The sequence below is a fragment of the Erpetoichthys calabaricus genome, chromosome 12 (assembly GCF_900747795.2).
Source record: "Erpetoichthys calabaricus chromosome 12, fErpCal1.3, whole genome shotgun sequence".
NCBI lineage: Eukaryota > Metazoa > Chordata > Cladistia > Polypteriformes > Polypteridae > Erpetoichthys > Erpetoichthys calabaricus.
Genome location: NC_041405.2, coordinates 5,410,051 through 5,434,849, shown reverse-complemented (window position 1 = coordinate 5,434,849; position 24,799 = coordinate 5,410,051).

Sequence of the window (24,799 nt, the reverse complement as noted above, 5' to 3'; positions counted from 1 at the left end):
TAGGCCACTGAATAAAAAGTTTTTTGTGGCCTCTAATTTAGAGAGGAGAACTTCTGTCTTGCACTACTGGATGTGTCATGTGGCTGCACTAAAAGATAATGACGGTCTGCTGCATCGTGATTGCATGTCTGTGTGGTTTATTCACATGTTTCATATATGGGTGTTTCAGGGTGAGCCAGGTGGGGGCACAAACATACATTTACAACATGATTGTGATTTATAAAGGTAGTGGCGGATGGCCAGGTGCCATGCTTGGCCGGGACGCCCCTTCGATGTGTATTCAGGGGGAGCAGCCCTGGACAGTGCAGTACCTCCCCCTGGACGCTGGATGGCCGCCCCCCCTGGGTTGGAGCGGTGCCTCAGTCTCTCGCAGGGCTTCATGGGAGATGGAGTTCTCCACAGCCCTGTTGGGGTCTGGGGTGGCCGCCAGGGGGTGCGGCATGGATCCCTGGGCCCAGCTGGACTAATCTTCAGCCCATAAAAGGAGCCAGCATCCACCACTCAATGGCCAGAGTCGGGTGGAAGGAGGACAAAGCTGTGAGGGAGTGGTGGTGACAGAGAGAGGAGTGTTTTTGACTCAGTGTTTAGTGCTTGGGACTGTATTGTGGCTGGGGGGATTATGGGGAAGACGTGCTCTCCTGCTGAAGAATAATAAAAGTCTCCCTTGTCAAGTCTGTGCCGGGTCGGGCACAATATAGTGCCTTTCTTACAAGGGGTAATTGCATAGAAATGTCCTTACGCCATGTCTTATAAATCAGATTTTTTTTTTTTGCATATGTATTTTCCTGTTTTTTTGCATACGTGTACTTTCACACTTGAAATCACACAAAGTTTTATAAACGGGGCTCTAGACCTGCACACAAAACATTATATCAAAGTTAGGTTTTGGCCTACTGCCACACAAAGTTTAGACTGTTTTTTTTTTTTTCATTCAGACCACGTGGATCAGTCACATCTTTAAATTCAGAGATTGGCCCATCAATATTCTTGCACATAAAAGAGCACCAAGGAATCTCGCTGAATTTTGAAGACGTGTGAAGAAATACCAAAGGGCTCGAGTCATTCCCGTTGTTTTGCCCAGTTTCCATAGGACCACAGAATGAATCATCCAGTTCTAGTGTTTGACTCGTCAATCAGCACTCACTATCAGACTGGGAGACACTGCTGGGCATCAGAAACCTCGACAACAGCCAGTAGAATCAGTATGGGGTATGGCTATCTCAAGAATCAATGCCCCTTGGTTCAGATGGACCCCTCAGAAAAGACCACATTCGACCTACACTTCCATTTCCAATTCCTCCCAAAATATAAACATTTTATAAATTTCATGCATATGACAAGGTGTCCCAGAATCCTCTGTGCCTCATGTAAAAAAATGTATCAACAACAGATGGTTTGACTTCAACACGATACCTGCTGTTCAATTAATTTTTTAAAGTTTTGTATTTTATTTAAATGAACAGCAATATTTATTTCTATAGCCCAATTTCATACAAAGAACGTCATACAAAGTGCTTTACAAAATGTCAAAAAAAAAGTTCCAAGAACATTTACGTAGCACAGATCTACAAGTAATTGAAAAAAGAGTCCTTATATATAGATTCATTTTTAAATCTCTAAAGATGAGTCCGATGCTATAGTCAGATGGCCAGGGAGGACAGAAAAAATCAAAAAAACTCCAGATAAGCTGGAGAAAAAAACAAAATCTGCAGGGGTTCCAAGGCCAAAAGACCACCCAGCCCCCTCTGGGTATTCTCTCCAACATAATAAGCTTTGTCCTCGAGAATTGTCGAGAGTTGCAGTTTCCTCTTCATTCCGACATCACCGGCAGCTGCACAGAACTTTGATCAGACTGACAGAAAAGAAAGCAGAAAAAAATAGAGATATACTACACATATAGTCTATTAGAAGTAAAAAGTAAAATGCAACCATTAAAAAGGCAAATTAAAAGGTGGTGTGTTAGACATTTTTAAAATGTTCCACAGCGTTAGCCTGCTGTATCTCTATTGGTAAAGTATTCCACATGTTTGGTGTATAATGGCAAAAGAGCCGCCTCATCATCTTTTTTATATATTTGGCTCTTGTGATAAGAAGCAAACCACTGTTTAATGTGCAATTTAAAATTTAGATCACTGTCCATGATTACTCACAAATTCCTTATTTTTGTCTTATCTTTCAATTCTAGGGATTGTGGACGAAAAAGGCACACTGGAAAGCAGACAGATAATATTTTCTCAATTCACTTTATTTATTCATTCGGAGTCGCAGTAAGTAGAGATTCAAAAGAGTATAACTTATTGCCGCAAAGCTCAATTGAACCCTGATCAAAAGCCAGGAGGGGTTTTTTATACTTCAGCATCTCATGATTAATAAGACAGAAAGAACATCCTTATCAAAACAGTCAAGTTAAACAATATGTCTGTTGAGCTAAGCATTATCTGTGTTTTGGAAGCTAAGCACAGGAGAGACGCCTTTGCATAAACTACATGTACTTTCTGCAGCCTTGTGACCTTGTCCCTGAAACATTCACTCTGAGAAAAGGGAAAAACAAGAAACAGCTTAGATTTTATTCATCTGGACACTATTTCTCCTGAACCCTGGAATAACATATTTTTGTTAGTTCATAAGCCAAAGCGTCTCTCACTGGCAAGTTACAAAATAGTTATTATAAAAATTCTAATTTACTAAACACACAAAATACATGGTGCTGAGGAGAACATTCTTCTTCTACATTCCCCCCTTTTTGAACCAACAAAAATATGGATTACATAGGAGTATCGCGGGAAAGAGTAGGAGAAGGGAAAGGAGTGGAAGAAAAGGAGGAAGAAATTGGAAGCATGCATTCTTCGTGTAACATATAAGCCTTGGCCACGGAGGCAGTGAAATACTGGGACACAAGATATCTAATTAGGGGGACTACACAGCAGGCCACAACTAACAGAATGATAAAAGCAACGGCCAGTGAAATAAAAACTGACCTGAGCCATCAGCCCCAGGGGTTAGAAATGCCAGAAGTGGTAGCTAATTTATTTGAAAGGGCAGTTAAACCTGGCAAAGCACGGGTGATTGATACATCGGGAGCCAAATTATTAGGGATGTAAGTGCAGCACGCATCACCAAACAGAGTACATACACCTCCCTTTTCAGCAAGGAGCATATCTAATGCTAATCGATTTTGCCAAGTCATAAGGGATGTTCTATCAAGCTGTTCATGTATCCCTTCAACAGCCTCTTTAGTAAAATTCAGGAAACGCTGTTGGTTGTAATATAAGTAATTAATCCAATCTACATTTTTATTTATTGTAACTTGGGGGAAAATAGACTCAAATCCCGCAGCAACTTGATCTTGCGCTTTAAATTTATCAGGGACTCCGCGAGGGACACCAATGGAATCAAAGTAAACGCCAGGGCCGTGAAGAGAGAATGTGGAGGGGTCAGCAGAGCGGGGTCGATGACGTCGGCCAGAGCTGGACGACATGCGAGGAGAATTCAAAGGGAGGAGGCAGAAAAGGCATATCAAGTTGGGTTAATGCGCATGTGCCAGTCCAAACAGGGGGAACAATATCAAGTAATTTTAATGTACTGCACATCCACCAAATATCAGCACGCGGAGTGGACTGTGTCAACAGGAAAAGTGATAATGTAGAATTAAATGAGGTGGAGTTAACCTGGAAAGTCTGGGAACAGAAGGAAGAAGGGATATGACCAACATTAGTACCGCGGAAGGGGGAACTATAATTACTAGAGAAGCAGGTATAATTGCCTTCATGAGACTGGAACATCGGGGGAGTCATATGAGGAGTGGGGGGGAAGAGGAGAGAAAGTGTAATGCAGTTAGAGTCTTTTGGTGTGGATGGAGAGGTAAAAGGGCAAGGAGACAAGGAAGACCAACAGGGTAAATATTAGAAAGAGGGAAAGGGACAGTAGCCAAATGTGGCCTGGCCGTAGCACAGGCGTAGCAATCAGATTGATTTACTTACTTAGCCGAATATAATACCCACTGTAACCAACGATTCTGATCGCCATAGCCAGTTTCAATTGAAAAAGTGGATGAAAGGGTGGAAATATTCATAATCTTAACAGGAGAAAAGTCTGAACCAGAAGTTGGGGAGACGGGTGTGTGTGCAGGAGAATGAGAGGTGTTAGTAACAGGATTGTCAATCTTAATTAGAAATCTCCCTAAAGGGTCTGTTCCAGATACATATGCCCCTAATATATAGGTTCCTGAGTCATGTAATGAGGGGTTCTTCAAAGTGAAAATCAAGGGGTTACAATGGTTGTCAACACATTCATGAGAAGCATGCCCTTTTATGATAGAAAATCGATTTTTCAAACCGTATTTTTGGGCCTCAAAAGGTTGAGAACCCCAGTCCTCAGTTCCAGTGTTAGCAAAAACCCATTGCCAGGTGTCACAGTTACTCCCCCAATAATACTTCATAACAGTCATAGACACGTATTTGTCAGACCAAGTCCACTGGGCTTGTCAACCAGTCCCACAGTTGATAATAGAGCAGAAATCAACCTGCACTGATGTGGTGATTCCTAACGGGAAAGTCAAGGTGACCAGGGCAGTAGACAAGGGAAAAGAAAGCATAGTAGCACAGCAATCAAGGGTGCCATCTCTTGCAATGTGAGGCGTGAATCCAGGCGGGCAATCCTTCCATTTTCACTGCATGTGGTGTGGACAGAAGAACTTGGAACGGTCCTCTCCACCTCGGCTGATGCCAATGTTTCCTCTGAGTGTCACGGACGAGGATCCAAGTGCCTAAGGGAATCGGCGTGTCTTTAGATGGAAGACTAGTCCTCCAGGCCTGGTTAACCTGCTTGTGGACTTCTTTCAGAGAAGCTCGTAGACCTGTAAGACAAGAGAGAAGATCATTGTCCACAGTATGCAGGTTAACATTTCCCATAACCATGCCCACAGGCATGGGTCGTTCGGTCAGAATTTCAAACGGCGACAGTCCTAATTGCCGGTGTGTTCTTCCCCTCAATCCCATTAAGGCCAGAGGCAAAGCGTCCGGCCAGGATAAATTTGTCTGCTCACAGATTTTTGCTAATTTAGATGTTAGGGTGCCATTATCAGTTTGCAATTTCTGTGGTATGCCCCACCTAGGAATAATTTCTTTGATTAAAGCTTTGGCTACAGTTTTAGCATCAGCGTGTTTAGAAGGAAAAAGTTCTACCCATCGGGAGAACACATCAACAATTACTAGACAATAACGGTAACCTTTAGACGGAGTTAGTTCAATGAAATCCATTTGGAGGTGTTCAAACGGACCCATTGGATTAGGTGTAACGGCGGGACTTACCTGGACTTACCTGGGTGCCTTTTCCTACATTAGACTTTTGACATAATGCACAGCATCTGCAGAACTACTCTGCATATGTAGAAAAGCCTGCAGCTTCCCAGTGTTTTTCAACATCCTGAATCATGGCGTCCCTTCCAGCATGGTCTAGACCATGAGCGATTTTTGCCATACCTGGGAAAGAAGCCTTTGGGAGGAAAGGTTTGTTAGTTTGCCTATGGGTCCAGACTCCATCAGAGAGGGACCCTTCTTTGGACCATTTTCTTTTTTCTCTGTCCGTGGCTGCACTCTGTAAAGAAACAAGTTGATTATCAGGGTCCTGGTTATTTCTCTGTTGGAATAAAAAGATTGGTGTGTTATTATATGCAGCCTGTTTAGCAAAGTGATCAGCTAATTCGTTTCCTTTGCTGACAGGATCTTGTTTTCCTATGTGAGCTTGACATTTAACGATCGCTAACTTTGATGGTTTAGTTATAGCTTCTAAGAGGGTTTCAATCAGCTTTTGATTTTGGATCGGTTTGCCAGCGCTGGTCTTAAATCCTCTTAATTTCCATAAGGCTCCATGATCATGGCAGACTCCAAAAGCATATCTGGAATCCGTATAAATTGTTATAATTTTCCCTTCGGACAACTGACATGCTCGGGTGATAGCTATCAATTCAGCTGCCTGCGCGCTTAAATTTGATGAAATTCGGTTTGCTTCCAGCAGGTGGCCACCTTTCACTACTGCATAGCTGGCCGAGGGTGTTCCATTTTCCAATCGCAAAGAACATCCATCCACAAAAATTAATTCTCCAATATCTAACGGTGTTTCATGTAGGTCTGGTCTAGGCTTTACAACTTTTGCTATTTCATCATGACAGTCATGTGGCTCTCCGTCTTCTTCAGTTGGAAGAAGAGTGGCTGGATTTAAGGTAGAGCATCTTTCAACAGTGACATTGGACAAAGTATAGAGTACATTTTGATAGTGTATTGCTCTTGCAGTTGTGAGATGTGAGGTTTTAGCCTGTACTAAAATAAAATGAACGGCGTGAGGTACCTTTACTGTTAGGGGGCTCATGAGCACTTTGTTTGTCTGTATGTGGTTGCGTTAAAACTGCATTCATTAATCCCCCCTTTTTGTCCACGAACACAGTGAATGGACGAGAATATAGTCAGTGAGAGTAATGCATTTTTTTTTTTTTTTTTAAATCACATAGAGCCTTGTCAGCCTGCTATACCACTGCATGTAGCCAGATGGCAGTGTTAGCTAAATTTTGTAAAGGCTGTGCTCCTCCTGAAAAACTTACAAGCAAACAACTTCTCAGGCCGCAAGCTGGTACTACTTTTAAATTAGGAATTCATCTTACCGTGGTGCCATACATGCTAGCCTCCAGATCATGGAAAAGTCCGAGGCGGGACCGGGTCAGCAACAGCAAGGAAACACTAATTTCCGTGGCGACCCAAGTGCCAGCTGCAAACAAAGATAATCCATCCCGGAAAACACACAGCACAACTCCACAACAAGAAAACATTCCCATCAAAAGCTATGCAGCCACAGAGAAATATGCTGACGTAACCTGTTGTTTTGTGACCGGTCTTGGAAGGTTTTGAATGATGGTTAAATGGCCGCTAGAGAGAGCTCTTGTATCGCAAGAAATGTCATGACCTAAATATTTAACGATAGCTTGAAGTAACTGCAGTTTTTTTTTTTTTTTCGACACTTTTTTATGGCCATTTTCACTTAAAAAGAATAGCAATTTTCTGAGTGTCATGTGCACTTATTGTTTATTTATTTTTCTTTTCTTTTTTACTATCTACATACTGTATCAATTTATTATCTTTTTCCGGCCAAAACCATAAACACAAGGGGCTTCAGTATATCCCTGAGGCATGACGGTCCACGTCCATCAGCGGTTTTGAAAGGTAAAAGCAAACCAGCATTGAGAATCAGGGTGCACGGGAATGGAAAAGAAAGCGTTAGCAAGGTCAATAACAGAGAAGTACCGGGCGGACGGGGGCATCGTGGAAAGAATAGTGGAAGGATTAGGAACAATAGGTGTTCTAGGAAAAACCGCAGAGTTAACTTGTCGTAGGTCTTGAACAAAACGCCAGGACCCGTCAGCCTTTTTACAGGTAAAATGGGGGAGTTGACTGGAGAGTATGTAATTGGAATAATCGCTCCTCGCCTCACGAGATCAGAATGTACGGCGGCGATGCCAGCCTCTGCCTCTGGAGACAGAGGATCCTGGACATGGTACGGGCAGAAGGAAGATTTTGAGAAAATCACCAGTGGCTCAGTGTGCTATCCTCCCATAATCATTTTTCCCTTGGGACCACAGTGCTAAGGAAACATGGGGAACCGAATCTCCTAAATAGAAAACGCTTTGTGAATATGTGAGGTGCACTGAAGCAACTGCTTTAGTAGACAACAAAAATACATGGAATGTGCAAAGTTTCAGAGCATGTGCTGGAGGAAAGAAAAGATTCTAACCAAGGTGTGTCCACTTCAGTAGGGAAATACTGGGCAGTACAAGGCAGGGTGTCCGGGACTTGTAAGTGAGGAAAATAGGCATGAGGAGAAAGAATGAAGGGCTTTCAAGAGGAAGGTGTGCGGGGAGATGTTCAGGGTCCAGGCTGCAAAAGAGGGCTTGGGGTGTGAAGTGTGGCACAGGAGCTTAGGAATGGAGCAGCAAAAATCCTTGTTCAGTTAAAGAAAATTGAGACTGACAATTTAAGTCATAAGATCCCATCCCAGCAGTTTCACAGGACACAAATGATTTAACAGAAAGCAACGAGTCAATAATGAAACTGTTAATGCTGAATTGTAATTGCACATGAACCTCCTTCAGCGCATGGCTCCTGTGTCCATTTCAAAGGCAGTTTCTTTGCCATTAAAGTCAATAAAAGATCAGTTTCAGCATGACGAGTAAGCAAAGGAAACTGGAAAAAGTGGCTGGGGTCCCTGATAATTCTTAGGACCAAGGAATGTCATTAGGCTCAGGGAGAGGGGGTGACGGAGGCGCTTGTGTGGGCAGTTGCGTCTGAAATGTCCAAGTTCACCGCAGTTGTAACAGGCATATGACGCTGGCGTCTGCTCCGAACGGTTAGGCATCTGAGCAAAAGGATTATTAGGGTTTGATAAATGGAACCCGCGTCCTCTTCCGTGCCCTCGACCTCCAAAGAATTTTCCGCGTCCTCTCCCCCTAGCCAGGTCAGTTCTTCCAGTATAGTAATTTATTTGTGCAGCCAAAAGTTTGGTCTGTGTGTCTGACTCTTTTAATTTAGTCTGTCTGTCAGCATGCTCTGCATGACGCTTGTCTTCCTCGAACGTTGCGGTCTTCCAGCCTTTTTGCAGGACGTGCAGACTTTGCTTTGAATGTCACTTCTCAGTCCCGAGATGAAAGGAGGCACTGCAGCACGAGTTCTATCGTTTGTATTGTCTAGCCCAGAGTGATTAGCCATCAGATCTTGCAATCGGTGAGCCGGCTGAAAGTAGTGACCAGTTTGTGCCCTTTTTATATTTTTTCTGCCAGGGCTCCTTTCAAAGGCTCTCACTGGGCGAGGAAAGGACCTTCATTCCAACGCCAAGGGACACCGTTATGATCACCGTGATTTACAGTTGCCCATGCGGTGCTCAGCTGTCGACGGAGCACCCGTGTCCACTCTGCAGCATTTGTTTTATACATGTTATCCAGCTGCTGTAACGGCTCCACAAATTGCAGTCCACCGACTGCTCGTGCGCTGGGAGACAGATGACTCTTTTAATTTCTGCCATTACAATCCAGTAGCACCTTGTGAATGATCTGAATTATCTTCCTCAGGGTCAATATGTGAGGACGGGTCATAAAGATATTGTTCATCGTAAAAACCTGCTCCAGACGGTTCGTCTGTTAACAGGGGTGCAGTTGGAGGAGAGGGTGCAGGAGGTGGAAGCGGGGGAGTTTTGGTAAGGAGGGGGTGGACAGCTACGGGGTATAGGGGGTCTTTCTTTTCGGTCTGCTTTCTTTTACTTTCAGGCTTGGGCGCTGTCTCTATCTTCATTTTCTGCAACGCTAGCAATAATTCTTCCTTGTCTTTTTTGTGTTTTGACTTCAGCAGCCAGAAGGTTGTTACGCCTCTGCTTATTCCACTTCTTACATGCCTTTTAAAATCCAACCCAGTCTGCTTCTCTATTAACTGTTTAGGGGACCCGCCTTTCAATCCCGACGGTGTACTAGGAGCCTGGTGATTCTCTGAAAATAATCCTTCTAACATTAGGTTTTGAGGACCCTGGGGGACCTGTTTGACTGGCTTGCTATTTATTTCCCATAGTAAGCGGCAGGCCTTCAAAAGAGAGCAACTCAATCCCCGATTATTTCTCGTCCCACTTGTCGTCCCCGGAAATCAACCAGTCGACAAGTGGAAAACACAACCTCCCCTCTTCCAAATTTCACACGTACTCTAACTGCCCCTTTCACCCCTATTCCTCTTAATATAGGAACGTGCCACTCGGTCCTTTCTACTCGAAATCCTAAGGGGTGACTTACTAACATTCACACTGTGCCGTCACTCTCTATGAATCCCTAAAACCCTTCTATGTCGATACGGTATGATTCTCTATTCTTTCAGCATGCTTCTTTTTTTTTTTTTTCTTTTCCCCGTATACTTCTATTTCTCCCAGCACACCAGTCAAACCAACGGGAATCCCCTGAATCTACTCACCGCGACTCCTTCTGCCTGCCTGGAAAAATCCCATCCAGTTGCTTTTCGTTTCGGTCAGGAGGAGGTCAGCGACTCCCCACACAGGAAAACGCCCAAGGTAGGCCAGTCCTAACTTTTACCGGAGCTGGTCCTCGATCCGCGGAAATCGGTCCACTTGGACGAACCCGCCCAGGGAGTCGTCTGCCCGTCTCCTGCCCCACGTTCGGGCGCCAAAAACTGTGGACGAAAAAGGCACACTGAAAAGCAGACAGATAATATTTTCTCAATTCTCTTTATTCATTCATTCGGAGTCGCAGTAAGTAGAGATTCAAAAGAGTATAACTTATTGCCGCAAAGCTCAATTGAACCCTGATCAAAAGCCAGGAGGGGTTTTTTATACTTCAGCATCTCATGATTAATAAGACAGAAAGAACATCCTTATCAAAACAGTAAAGTTAAACAATATGTCTGTTGAGCTAAGCATTATCTGTGTTCTCAAAGCTAAGCACAGGAGAGACGCCTTTGCATAAACTACATGTACTTTCTGCAGCCTTGTGACCTTGTCCCTGAAACATTCACTCTGAGAAAGGGAAAACAAGAAACAGCTTAGATTTTATTCATGTGGACACTATTTCTCCTGAACCCTGGAATAACATATTTTTGTTAGTTCATAAGCCAAAGCGTCTCTCACTGGCAAGTTGGAAAAACAGTTATTATAAAAATTCTAATTTACTAAACACACAAAATACATGGTGCTGAGGAGAACATTCTTCTTCTACAGGATCAAATTTTTTTCTGAGACCTTCACTGTTTCCATTTTTGTCAACAACTAAGATTTTCCACTTATTTAGCTTCAGGAAGTTACTACTCGTCCATTCTGTGATGCTATTAAGACATTGGATCAGAAGACCCAGAGCATCAGGGTCATCAGGTGCTATAGATAAGTAAAGCTGTGTGTCAGCTGCATGTCGGCTGTGGGAGTTCACCTTTTTTTATGATAATCCGGCATAATGGAAGAATGGAGATTGAAAAAAACAGTCATTCAGAATAGATCCTTGATGTACAACGTAGCAATATCATTGATACCCAAACTACATTCACCACAACTAACAAAAAATGTTCTACCTGCTAAACAGGACTGAGACCAATTTAAAAAACTATCAGAGGGACCCACCCATTGGCTAAGGTGGTCTACAATGTCAGATGTTGCGATCTGGGGCCTCATGCATAACGCTGTGCATAGAATTCACACTATAACGTGGCGTACAGACAAAAGCGGAAATGTTCGTACGCACAAAAAAATCCAGATGCATAAATTTGTGCGTTCACCATCTTCCACATTCTTCCGCTCCATAAATCTCTGTCAGCGTGAAAAGTAACGCACGTGAACGCGCCTGCTGCCACTCCCAAACTCCTCCCAGAATTACACCTCTTTGAGTATGCAACTCAATATAAATAGCCCTTAAGCTCAGCATTCTGTGAAAAGACAATGGCAAAAGCATGGGGGAAAATAGAAGAATTTCAGCAAATACCAAGTGGAGGCATTGGTTTAAACAGTGGTATAAACAACAAAAGGAAGTTGATCGAGTGACAGAGTGTTGGAGAAACTCGAAATTTCAAGTTCACAAAGTCGCACAGTGCCCGAAATAAAAAAGAAGTTGACAGATATCAAAGTCGCCATGAAAAGGCAAGTTGTAGCCCACTGTCTGAGTGTCATATAAAAGCTTATTAGGGTACAGAGAAAAGAAACAAAAATAGGGACACAGTGGGAAAAAACCTTGAAATGTCAACTTTAATCTCAAAATTTCCACTTTAATCACATAGTTTATTTTGTCATTAAAGCAGAACATCATAAACTTCATCTTTAAATTGTTTAATTTACTAGTTTCTCAAATCCCATTGTAACTAATGTGGCACGTTAAGTGCTTTGTTTTGTATTTGATCTTCTATGTGCTCTGTGTGTGTGAATCACTACGTGCTTCTTATACGGGCTTTCTCTCCCTCCGACAGGACACAGAATCCATTACATTCGTGATATTACAGGTCTCTGAATAACTAAAATACTGAGATGTATACTTGAAACAATTTTCATGATGATAGAAATTAAAGCATGTATTAAACATGGAAACACAGTGGCGCAGTGATTGTTCCTGCCTCACGCAAGATGCTTGCTGCGCCATGCGCGATCTTCAATGAAATAATTTATTGCAGCAGTGCTGTCGCTCTCAAACATGCTAACCCCCAATTCCTGTCTTTCCTTTTCTTTCTCCAAGTAACCAATCACCACACAATCAACTCTGTAATAGACGTTAAACCAACTCTAAGCTTAGAACTCCGATTCTTCAAAACTTTTAAGGAACATTGAAATATCTTCATAGTATGTGTTTAATTATTCTATCCTTCCAGAGTCGCGCCAGCACCTGCGAGGAAGGAACAATCCATGAACGGAGCACCAGCTCATTGCTAGCACTGCGCCACCGTGTCCTCACATGTTTAATTATTAACAATATAGATTATTTAAATGATGTTAACATTTTATCTGTATAATGTAATAAACATATTTTGCTGCATTTCATTTTAAAAATGATATCGTCATCATACAGTATGTAAATACGTGCTTTATAAAGTGGCTCAGGTTGTGCAATAGTATAACTGTATCTCAAGTTTTACAGTGAGGTAATTGTACTTATAAGTACAAACAGTTCTACAAGGAGCACTTGATGGACTGATTGAGTGAGTTTAGAGTTCTTGGGATGAAACTGTTTGTGAACCGCGAGGTCCGTACAGGAAAGGCTCTGAAGCATTTGTCGTATGGGAGCAGTTCAAATAGACAGCATGGCTGAGGCAGCATGTGCTTGATGCTGTATCCCGATAATTCTCTTTCCGATCAGCTGCTGTAGATCTGTGATTCCCCACTCAGATACAGTGAGGTAAATACTCCGAGTGGTGCAGTGAGAGTAATATGGAAAAAGATGATCCGCTCTGGCAACCCCTAACGGGAGCAGCTGAAAAAAGAAGAAGGTGCAATGAGAGTAACAAGGCTAAAGCAGCTGTTGTATTCAGAATAGTTTGGTCATTCTGTGGACCATTATATTGCTACAGGTTAATTACAATCAGATGCACTAAACTAATAAACAATATGCAGTTAGTTTCAGTGTATATGATAAACCTGCGTCAGGGCTGTGGATCTAAAAAAGAAAGGGAAACCACACTGGAACAGTAGCACTGCTTTGACGCTGGGTGCCGCCAGGTTGCAAAACCAAGCAGAGAACTTGCGTACGTCAGGGTGTTAGCTACCATGGAAATGTGCGTGGCTTTACGCAAAGTTTAGGTTTTATACATCGCGATTTGAGCGTGGAAATGGGAGTACACAACATTTTTGTGCGTATGCACCGTTTATTCATGAGGACCCCTGGTCTAAGAGGAGAAGAAGAGATATGTGCCCTGAGTCTGCATTAACCCACAAATCATTTAATTCTTTACTACTTTGATTTGGTCTAAAACTTGACTGAAACTTGTCTAGAATACAATGCTTATTCAAGAAATTAATTTAACTGCTGAAAACTGTCTTTTTCTACAATTTTATTTAAGAAAGGAAGATATAGATCTGAAATTGTCAAAGACAGAAGAGTCATGATGATTTTAATTGAGCAGGGGTTTAACTAGCACAGTCTTTACAGAATCTGGGGAGAGCTGACTATGACAAGTACACTATTGATTAGCCCACCAGAAACTTCTTTAGAAAAGCCCAAAGGGACTGGTCAAAGACACAAGTGACAGGTTATAGTTAATTAATCTATGACATTCAGGGAAACCTGTTTTATTGAAACAATTTAATTTGCTGAAGATCAACAGGATAAACTTTGGAGGGACAAATTCTATTACATCTAATATTGTTTATTTTTTGCTTAAAATACAGTATATGTCACAAAACTTTCACAAATGTCGCTTGAAGTTTTCAGGAGGTATTCCATTCATTGAGCTGGATTTAATAGTCGATCAATACCTGAGAATATACAACTCTTGAATTTCCAGCATTATCATTTATCATTTTAAAAATATTACGAAGTTATATATATATTTATATACTGTACTGTATATCTATATAATAAAAGCCCAGTGCGGTGTCCGTGTCCGGGTCCGGGTTCCTTTTGGCTGTATAGCCGCCCCGTAGAAAAGCCCCAGTGCTTCCCCTCTCAGAATTCCTGCTTACCCCCCTCCGTTCTTTCCCCTTTGCTTTTATTTTTCCTGTTCCTGAAAATCTTTTCAAAAGAAAAGTAAAGAAATAGACAGAGCGTCACATTAACGTCTTCTCCCCTCTGCCCCTACAGCGTCCACCGCGCTTCTCGCGTTTTTATTTATACAAACACATTACATATAAAAACTATTTACAAAAAAAAAATGAATCCAATTTTCCAAAGAGAACTATTTACAATACACATAGACTTTATACAAAAAAAATCCTAATTATATATTCTCAATAAGTGAAAATTAAAGAAAAAAAATATATATATAGCATACCTTTTCAAAACAAAAGTAAAGAAAGTAGACAGAGCGTCACATTAACGTCTTCTCCCCTCTGCCTATTAAATAATAAATAAAATCGATTATAAATTATTAACACAAAGTAAATGAAATAAAAAAAATCACGAAAGAAACAGAAAACGTGGTGTATGCAGGTTATGAGGTGTGACGCTAATTAACGCCCGTACTACAACAGATTATATTGTTAATATACAGTACTATTAACTATTTACAGGGATCAACTCTTTTGGGGAAGTTCATAACAAAAAATAAATAAAATTATAAATAACATTTACACTTTGCTACATGTGCACTTGAGTATTTCGAGCCCCACGTCTGAGTCGGATGGGTGTTTCAAGCCGCGATTTTCTATTTTCTCCCTTCCAGCCCACTATGCCTTTCCGTCTTCAGCTACCCATGTGCACTTGTACGGAGGAGACCTTATCGAACAATGCCGAAACGAAAGGCAACTGAACCTGCTCCTGCGAGAGAGGACACATTACAGCGTGATCACGAAGCAAACAGGCAAAGGTGTGCCAGTCGCTCGCAAGAAACGGCCACTCAGCATTCACACAGATTAGCTCAACGACACGTCTCTGCCGCACAACGAAAGGCAACTGAAACCCCTACAGACAGAGAAGACAGATTACGCCGTGATCGCGAAAGAAAGAGGCAAAAGCGTGCCAATGACACACCCGACGACAGGTCCTTACGATTGCAAAACAACCGTAATATACAGAAACGTACGATCTCCCAAGAAACTCCGAGTGAACGCTCTCACCGTTCTCGCTCGCAACAAACTGACACTCACCACTCACAGACATTACCGCAACGACGCGTCTCCACTCCTCTTCCTTACAACCATTTACACAATGTATATGATTCTGATTAGTCTGCGTCCCACACTTCGTGAATCATGGCTTTTGTTTTGAAATTTTGTTTCCCTTGCAAAAATCAAATGCGGTGCGATGAAGGACCCAGTTCACGACTGCCAGGCGCGTTTAAACAGGGAGTCCTTCAACTGTGGTCATCCAATGTGCAGCGCACTACATATTCCCATCTCTTTTTCCTTTTCTGTAGGGAGGCGGTTGAATCTTGTTTTGTTTTTTTTTCCCTTTGTACTTCTATTTTTCTTTTGTTTTTTCTATTAATTTTGAAACAAATAGTTGTATCTAGTTTGGCATGGTGGCGCAGTGGGTAGCGCTGCTGCCTCGCAGTTGGGAGACCCGGGGACCTGGGTTCACTTCCCGGGTCCTCCTTGCGTGGAGTTTGCATGTTCTCCCCGTGTCTGCGTGAGTTTCCTCCCACAGTCCAAAGACATGCAGGTTAGGTGGATTGGCAATTCTAAATTGGCCCTAGTGTGTGCTTTGTTTGTGTGTGTCCTGTGGTGGGTTGGCACCCTGCCCGGGATTGGTTCCTGTGTTGGCTGGGATTGGCTCCAGCAGACCCCCGTGACCTTGTGTTTGGATTCAGCGGGTTGGATGATGGATGGATAGTTGTATCTGTTATTATTATTTGTTTGAGTAGTGTGCCATTGTTAGTTTCTGCTTTTCAAAAATAAAATAAAAAGTTTATATATTTACAGTATAGAGTGTCTAGCAGTATGGGTCACAGGGAATTTCAAAATTGCATTGGGGCACCAACCAGGTGAGCCTGTTTGATTAAAAAATAAAAAAGGGAGTGCATGCTGGTACAACAAAAAGACCACCAGCAGTGGCCCAAGGGTTTAATTTCACCCTCTGGAGCAGGGTAATATCACTTGGGAGCTCTGTTTTTCATCAAGGTCTGGTTCAAATGAGCTCCATCTTCCGAGTGCCTGTCACTTTAATGTCACCTGACCAGAAGGGGCGGGGCTAGCTCTGGGTATTGGAGGTGGGGTTGGTAGAATTCTGTGGCTACCTTCTGGGAACTTGAGGGAAAGCAGAAGATACTGTTAGTGACAGTGCCCCCTCTCACCTTGGTGTGGTATTGCTCACCTTAAAAGATTCCAGATGATGATCACCTGGCGTTCATGCATGGAAATTTATATATGTGTGTATATATATGTGTGTAAATATGTATACATATGTGTATAAATTATGGCATACATCCTAATGTTTTCTTATAAAGAACTGTACATTCTGGGCTATTTAATGCACACTTAATGTAAATGGGAAATGAAGTGTAACTGCAGTCCACAATACCTTTGAGGTCACTCAGATTTCAGCAACAAACATTTTTCTTGGCACAGCCATTACTAGGTGTGCTTCAATTGATATCTTACCAGTATAATGTGAGGATATCTGAGGTTAGTGAAAGTTACAAAGAACTCATTATCTTCTTACTTTCTAACTCTTACTTTATCTCTAACTCTGTTGTAATGATCTGTCTTCTTAACTGCCATTAATTTAGTTTCTGATAATAATGATGACAGATAATATTGAGTGTGTCGAGAATGATGCACTTACTTTGGTGTTGTCCTTCCCAGTACAGGCTGCTGCTGGTAACTGCTTGAAAATTTTCCTGCAATATTCAAGAAGACAGCAGCATTATTTAATTTCATTACAGAACTTGTATACTACATACTGTACAAATCTGATATTTTATTGCTTAAGCTTTAAGATCTATGAAAATCACCTTAACAGATGTGATGTGGTCCTTTGAATCTCGACCCGAACATATGGACAAAAGACAGATTTGATGATATTCTCTTACAGGCCAAAAAACCATAAATCCTTTATTTCTATATGGGAATGTATTGAAAATAAACGTAACATTAGCATAAAAACATAAGTATTATAATATGGACTAAAGCAGGGAAGAGTGTTCACATTATGTAGTACAGTATATTACCTTGAAAAATCAAATAAAACTCTTTCTTTTCAGGGTGTTGCACCTCAAACATGCACTTTGGTGGGACGCTTTATTCTTCCTTCCTTGAAGAAGGTGAAGACGACACATTTTTCCAGTGTGGCAGTGGATTCATCCTCTTTGTCTGCTCCAATCTCAACCACTTATTATTTTCTCAGATCATGGGAGTCAGCCTACGGTAAGAGGTAAAAAGACTGAAAGATGATACAGTATTCTTACAAATGTTCTGATTGGAAGGATAGAATTTTGGAAAACATGGAGAGAATGGGATGTTCAAAAGAGTTATCAGAGACCAAGCCAGGGTCAAAAAATAAACAAAACCTAAAAACCAAAATGAAAGCCCGCTGTTCACACCTTCTGACTTTAAAGCAAGACAATGCCAGGCCATGCACACTGCTCTAGTTACAACTGTCCCAGGGAAACAATGTTGGTGTGCCTGGTGCTGTCTTGGTCTTCTCGTCCACTGAAAATCTGTAAATGTGGTCCTCTGACTACCAATGTCCTGCAGTTTTGTCAGAATCATGGTTAGAATAGAGATATCTTCTTACAAGTGCAGATTCAGAGGTTAACTGCTCATGTGGGCCATAGGAGTCAAGCAATGGACATAATGACTACACAAAAAGGAACAGTCAAAACCGGAACAGGAGATGGAGACATTGACATGAGCTAATAAAATAAGTAGCACACAAAGTGTTTTTTAAAGTATAGTTAACTCATGGAGATGAAGTAACATGACACACACCTCTGGGTATCTCTGCTCAAGCTGCTGCCCCCACGACCCGACCTCGGATAAGTGGAAGAGGATGGATGGATGGATGGACACACACCTCTGGTTATATGGCCTAGTAAGACGCTGCACAACACAAAGACAAAATATGGCAGGGTCCACAAGATGGAAGAAAGAGAGATAGAATTCAAAAGGAGCAGTTATTAAAAACACATCAAAATTAAAAAATAAATACAACAATAACTTAACCATTTTCTGAGGCATGAAAATAAATGACTACATAAAATTAAACAATGGTGGTCACAAGAGATGATCAAACAAGATACTAAAGTCTTGAAAGACAACTGGGCGAAGTGGTGGCTCTGAGGCTAGAGATCTGCACTGGCAATCGGAAGGTTGCCGGTTCGAATCCCGTCAATGCCAATAGGGACTCTGCTCTGTTGGGCCCTTAACCTGCAATTGCTGAGCGCTTTGAGTAGTGAGAAAAGTGCTATATAAATGCAAAAAATTATTAAAAAAAAAAAAAATTATATTCATTGTTATTGAAGGTTAAAAATAAGAATACATATATAAAATTTATATATATATATATATATATATATATATATATATAGTTCAGGGCGGCACGGTGGCGCAGTGGGTAGCGCTGCTGCCTCGCAGTTGGGAGACCTGGGGACCTGGGTTCGCTTCCCGGGTCCTCCCTGCGTGGAGTTTGCATGTTCTCCCCGTGTCTGCGTGGGTTTCCTCTGGGCGCTCCGGTTTCCTCCCGCAGTCCAAAGACATGCAGGTTAGGTGGATTGGCGATTCTAAATTGGCCCTAGTGTGTGCACTTGGTGGGTGGGTGTGTTTGTGTGTGTCCTGCGGTGGGTTGGCACCCTGCCCAGGATTGGTTCCTGCCTTGTGCCCTGTGTTGGCTGGGATTGGATCCAGCAGACCCCCAGGACCCTGTGTTCGGATTCAACGGGTTGGAAAATGGATGGATGGATGGATATATAGTTCATATTTTTAACCTTCAATAACAATAAATTAAAGAAAATATATATTGTATAATATATAACCCAGCCACAGGGGATGCACAAACCAGTGTGTTTCTTCGTGCCGGTCCCAAGCCCGGATAAATGGGGAGGGTTGTGTCAGGAAGGGCATCTGATGTAAAATTTTGCCAGATCAATATACGGACAACAATACAAAATTCCATACCAGATCGGTCGAGCCCCGGGTTAACAACGACCGCCACCAGTACTGTTAGTCAACAGGGTGCTGGCGGAAATTGAGCTACTGTTGGCCGAAGAAGAAGAAGGAGAAGAGGTGGGAATGCGTGTCCGGAGGCAGGAGGAGAGGAGGAAGGTAAAGAGAGTGGAACTGAGGGTAGGAACTGTGAATGTTGGCAGTATGACTGGTAAGGGAAGAGAGTTAGCCGATATGATGGAGAGAAGGAAGGTTGATATATTGTATGTGAAGAGACTAAATGGAAGGGGAGTAAGGCCAGGTGGATCAGAGGGGGATTCAAATTGTTCTATCATGGTGTGGATAGGAGGAGAAATGGAGTAGGAGTTATTCTGAAGGAACAGCATGTCAAAAGTGTTCTGGAGGTGAAAAGAGTGTCAGACAGAGTGATGATTATGAAGCTGGAAATTGGAGGTGTGATGATGAATGTTGTTAGGGTATATGCACCGCACGTTGGGTGTGCAATGGATGAGAAAGAAGATTTTTGGAGTGAGTTGGATGAAGTGATGAACAGTGTGCCCAAGGGACAGAAAGTGGTGATTGGAGCAGATTTCAGTGGACATGTTGGTGGAGGGAACAGAGGAGACGAGGAGGTGATGGGTAGGTATGGTGTCAAGGAGAGGAAAAAGAAGGTTAGATGGTAGTGGATTTTGCCAAAAGGATGGACATGGCTGTGGTGAATACATATTTTAAGAAGAGGGAGGAACATAGGGTGACGTACACGAGTGGAGGAAGATGCACACAGGTAGATTTGTGACAGATGGGTATCAGCAAGAGTGAAAGGGAAGGTCTACAGGACGGTAGTGAGACCAGCTATGTTTTATGGGCTGGAAATGGTGGCACAGGAGACAGAGCTGGAGGTGGCAGAGTTAAAGATACTAAGATTTGCATTGGGTGTGACGAGGATGGACAGGATTAGAAATGAGGACATTAGAGGGTCAGCTCAAGTTGGGAGACAAAGTCAGAGAGGCGAGATTGCGTTGGTTTGGACATGTGCAGGGGAGAGATGAGGGGTATATTGGGAGAAGGGTCCAAAGGATAGAGCTGCCAGGGAAGAGGAGAAGAGGAAGGCCTAAGAGAAGGTTTATGGATGTGGTGAGAGAGGACATGAAGATGATGGGTGTGACAGAGTAAGATGCAGAGGACAGAAAGATATGGAAGAAGATGATCAGGAGCAGCTGAAGAAGAAGAAGAAGATATTGTATAATATAGAATATATATTAACAAAAAAAATGTTGTGTTTCAGTTTTCCATCAACATATGTAAATTGATTAAATTAATTTAGTCCAGGAGCTTCACTTCATATAAATATTACACAATCTCTGTATTTCAAATTTGAACAAGGAAGATGATTGGGTGTCCCTTAATACCAATGCTTTTTTATGACCACTAAATTAAACCCTAACTATTCATGTATGGAGCTACTCATGTCAGAGAAGGGTTTGAATAAAACACAGTGAATCACAGACTTCAGGCAGTCATTGCATTCAAGGAATATGTGACAAAGTGCTAAATATGACAGCTTTATTAGACCTGCCATTATGGTGTCCTGAAATGGGAGGACTGAGTAGAAAAAAGTGTTGTGTGAGCAAAATGTCTGCAAACCCCCTTAAATGAAATTCTGCAGTATGACCTTTAATCACATCTGAATTTGTTTGATTTGTCATTTTAAACTGTGGAGAAGATAGGAAAATCAAGGACAAATGTGTTTTTGTCCCAAACATTATGAAAGGCACCATATCTTCTTATATAATACACTACCGTGGCTGTTCGTTTGTCTGTCCAGGATTTTAAATCATCTGTAGCTCGCAAACCGTTTCACCTATTGACTTGAAATTTGGTACACATATACTATGTGACGTCTACTATCCACTTTCGGGGTGATGAGTTTTATTACTCTTTTTATTTTTATTTTATTTTATTGTAGAATCAACTCTCGGCAGAGCGTAGCAGGGTGGCCATGCGGCGCATGCGTACAGGCGCCATTCTCATTCCTTACCACCTTCGCTAATCATTCTTGAGGCAGATTGAAGACTTAAGTGCCAGATTAAGTGAAAAATTAAAGAAAACATACTAAGTAATTGCGACACAAAAACTAACTTAATCAGTTTTAACACGAAAAGATGCCGACGAAATAAGACAAGAAGCGGGTCGCTAGGGTGGAGAAGAGAAGAGCTGCTCAGGAAGTAGCAAGCACATCAAACTCTGAGCAAACGAATGATAAACGTACAGAGAAAGAGGATGAAGACTAGGAATGGTCAAGTCAAGTGGATTCACTGCATGTTATCGTGCAGTGTGCCGTTAATGGTATTACTATATTAGTTGTATTTTTGACTGAATTGTGTTTGATTTTTAGTGATTTGTTCTTTTAATAAATACATAAGATTGAAAAGCATAACTTAAAAAAACAAAACAAAAATCACATTTATGCAAAAATGAAAACGTGAAAAAAATAAATGCTCTTTATGTTATTCTTCAAGAACCTGCTCAAGCCTGCAATACCAAAATTAGGGTTTCAAAACACAAAAAATTAAATTGGGTCCTGTGAGACTGCAGGTCTCTACCTCTAAATATACTGAACTAGCATGTAATGGCATGTAATAGAGGAATGGGCAAAGCAGGGAACTGGGGACCACCTTTGGGGACCTCAGGGCCTCTGAAACCCAAACAGTTTGTTTAAACCCCCTTTCATTTATATTAGTGAGTTCCAAATGTGTAGAGACTTTAGTCTGAGTTTTGACCTTTCACCCCTTCGTTTTTCTTGTGGTGACAACCCTATAAAATGTACTTTTCATGTACCTGCTCTTTAGTCTCCAGCCACTTCTTCATATGGCACCACTTCAGCATTTTCCCAAGCTGATCATCTAATTCTTCCTCCTTCCTTGTCATCTTGCAAAGACCTAATGGATGTGTTGGGATGCCATTTACATCAAGAGCTACAATATAAACTTTAAAATTTAAAGGAGTAAAGACTTCATTTGAAATCAAACATTTATTTTTAAATCCAGTATATATATTAAAAAAAAAAGTTATGTCTGCCATATCCATGCTTTAATTCAGGCATTAGAAGACACTGAACTCAGCCTTGGACATCCTCCCTTTGAAACTGATCACTGCATACTCTGTAAATATAAAGCCCATAAGCACATACTGATGAAATAACAAATGACCATTTCAGACATTTTCAAAAAAGCTTAAACCATTTAAGGCTGGTGGGAGGTAATGCCAATCCATGAGCATGAAGACATTACAAGAGACTTTCCATTTCTGTCCTCCATTGGTATTGTTTTCCTACTTTTTTCCCTGCACTAAAGGAATAAAATCTCTAGTGATGCCTATTGAAGTTTCTTAATTTATTGCTTTTGTTTTTACAGCCTGTACTGTGCCATGTTTCAGTATTATTTCTGTTGGCTTTGTAATCCAGGCATCAGTTTGCAGGTCCCCTTTGATGCAATATTAAGGTCAGAGAAACACTGAGTGCAAGGCAACTAGCAGCTTTGGGTGGGAGTACAGCCACACTCACTCAGATGGGGCTAATTTAGAAATAACATGGGATGTGGGAGGAAAGCCCACTGAGCTGGGGGATATAAATTCCACTTGGAAAACTCCAGGACTCCAGGGGCCTCATGTATAACGCCGTGTGTAGAACTCACACTATAACATGGCGTAAGCACAAAAGCGGGATTGTGCGTACGCACAGAAAAATCCAGATGCAGGAATCTGTGCACACGCATACTTTCACATTCTTCCACTAGATAAATCCCGATTTGCGTGAAAAGTAACGCACGTGCACGCGCCTTCTGTCCCGCCCCAACTCCTCCCAGAATTACGCCTCTTTGAATATGCAAATCAATATAAATAGCCTTCTGTGAAAAGACAATGGGAAAAGCACAGGGGAAAATATAAGAATTTCAGCGAATACCAAGTGGAGGCAAAGGAAAAACGTACTATTTGTTGGTTTAAACAGTGGTATAATCAACAAAAGGAAGTTGATCGAGTGACAGAGTGTCGGAAAAACTCGAAAGATCAAATTCACAAAGTCACACAGTGCCCGAAATAAACAAGAAGTCACATATCAAAGTCGGCGTGAAAAGGCGAGTCGTAGCCCACCGTCTAGAGTGTCATATGAAAGCTTATTAGGGTACAAACAAAAAACATAGGCACACAGTGGGGAAAAAAGCACGAAATGTCAACTTTAATCTCGAAATTTCCACTTTAATCACGTAGTTTATTTTGCCATTAAAGTAGAACATCATAAACTTCATCTTAAAATCGTTTATTTTACTAGTTTCTCAAGTAGCATGTTAAATGCTTTGTTCTGTGTTTGATCTTCTATGTGCTCTATGTGTGTGAATCACTACGTGCTTCCGTTCTTTCTCTTTCTCCGACAGGACACAGAATGCATTACATTCGAGATATTACAGCTCTCTGAATAATTAAAATACTGAGATGTACGTGATATAATTTTCATGATGATAGGAATGAAAGCATGTTATTAAACATGGGAACACGGTGGCGCAGTGATTGTTCATATCTCATGCAAGAGGCTTGCTGCGCCATGTGCGACTTCCGATGAAATAATTTATTACAGAAGTACTGTCTCTTTCAAACGTACTAACCTCCAATTCCTGTCCATACTTTTCTTTCTCCAATCGCCACACAATCAGCTCTATAATAGACGTGAAGCCAATTGTAAGCTTAGAACGCCGATTCTTCAAAACTTTTAAGGAACATTGAAATATCTTCGTAGTACATGTTTAATTATTCTATTCGTCTATCCTTCCAGTGTCGCATCAGCACCAGCAAGAATACAGCGCAAGGCAGGCGCTATCCTTGAACTAGCAATACGCTGCGGCACCGTGTCCTTACATGTTTAATTATTAACAATACAGATTATTTAAATGAAGTTAAAATTTTATCTGTATACTATAAACAACATATTTTGATGCATTTCATCTTAAAAATGATATTGTCATCATACGCGCTTTATAAAGTAGCGCAGGTTGTGCAATATTCCAACTGTAGTGCAGGTTTACAGTGAGGTGATTGTACTTATAAGTACAAACAGTTCTACAAGGAGCACTTGATGGACTGATTGAGTGCGTTTATAGTTCTTGGGATGAAACTGTTTCAGAAACGCGAGGTCCGTACAGGAAAGGCTTTGACGCTTTTTGCATGGTTGAGGTAGTGTGTACCTGAAACTGTATACCGATAATTCTCTTTCCGATCGTCTGCTGCTGTGATTCACACTCAGATACAGTGATATAAATACTCCGAGTGGTGCAGTGAGAGTAATATGGAAAAAGATGATCTGCTGTGGCAACTCTTAACGGGAGCAGCAAAAAGAAGAAGAACAAGATGCAGTGAGAGTAACAACGCTAAAGCAGTTATGGTATTTGGAATACTATGGCTATTCCCTGGACCATTATATTGCTACATGTTAATTACAATCAGATGCATTACACTAATAAACAATATGCAGTTAATTTCAGTGTATTTGGTA